The following is a 1244-nucleotide window of genomic DNA, read 5'->3' on the forward strand; positions in this document are numbered from 1 at the left end:
AAAATTCCAAAAAAAATTTAAAAAAAGAAAAATTTTTAATAAAATTTTTTAAATTTTTTAATTAAAAAAAGAAAAATTATTATTTTTTCATAATTTTTAAATTTCTGACGTGTCAATTTTGACACGTCAGGAAATTTACTGACGTGTCAAAATTTGACACGTCAGAAAAAAGAAAAACAATTTTAACACGTCAGAAAATTCTGACGTGTTACATCTGACACGTCAGAAATTTTTCGTTTCTGACACCCAAAATTTTAACGCCTGAAACACGTCAAAAATGCTCCGTCAGAAAACCCATGTCAACAAAAAATTCATTTTTTTGTAGCGAGTCATAGTCTCATAGATATGGATTAAGTAAATTGACCTTATACATTCATCACAAAGCTCCACCTGATCATTCCTCAAACCTTAATTTCCATTGGGTACATCAGAATCAAGATTTTTCAGATTTCTTTAAGGTATTCTATCATGTTGAACTCATCAAATCCTCCTCACTATTTTCTAATTAAATGGCGAGACGTTACCATATCAGCATTTATCACTTTTAAAATGTGGTGAAATATAGTAAACATTAAAATTATTTATGTTGAGTTATTAAAAGTGATGAATACTGATATGGCAAACTTCCAACAATTTAATTTGAAAACAATGCCCAGAATTGAAGGAAATTTACATTGTAGAATATCTTAAGAATTCTAAAGAATCCTAATCAGGTACAGCATATCACGATCCTCCACTTTACCAAAATAGTAAGAATATTTGTGCAGAGCTTTATAAAATTCAAGTTGGTTGAAGAGTACTAACTTTGTGCCACTAAATGAAAGCTAAAAAATATGCAGCTAGAATTAGAAAGGTTAAAGCAATCATTTCTACAGTATTACAATGCAGTAGAGTAATAGTCAAGAGAAGCATATTAAAAAGTAGCAAGTAATAATAACATCTCTCATATTTCCGATCAATCTATTTTGGCTCCTTATCTGGTGTTAAAGGTACCGACTAGACTACTTTCCGTAACCTAATCCATCAACATAAGAGAAGAGTTCATTTTGAAACACAATTCAAGTATATATGTGGATGACAACAAGATATGGAGTCTAGGTAAGAAATTCCATTTAAAGTATGTCCCTTATATCACATATATTATTGTAATTATAAAATATATATAATTACGGTGTTCAGTAATTTATTCCAATTAAAGCTTATTGTGTAAATCAAATATTCTGAATTAAATTACTGATTTAATT

This window comes from Corylus avellana, chromosome ca7, assembly GCF_901000735.1.
Source record: "Corylus avellana chromosome ca7, CavTom2PMs-1.0".
In the NCBI taxonomy this organism is placed as follows: domain Eukaryota; kingdom Viridiplantae; phylum Streptophyta; class Magnoliopsida; order Fagales; family Betulaceae; genus Corylus; species Corylus avellana.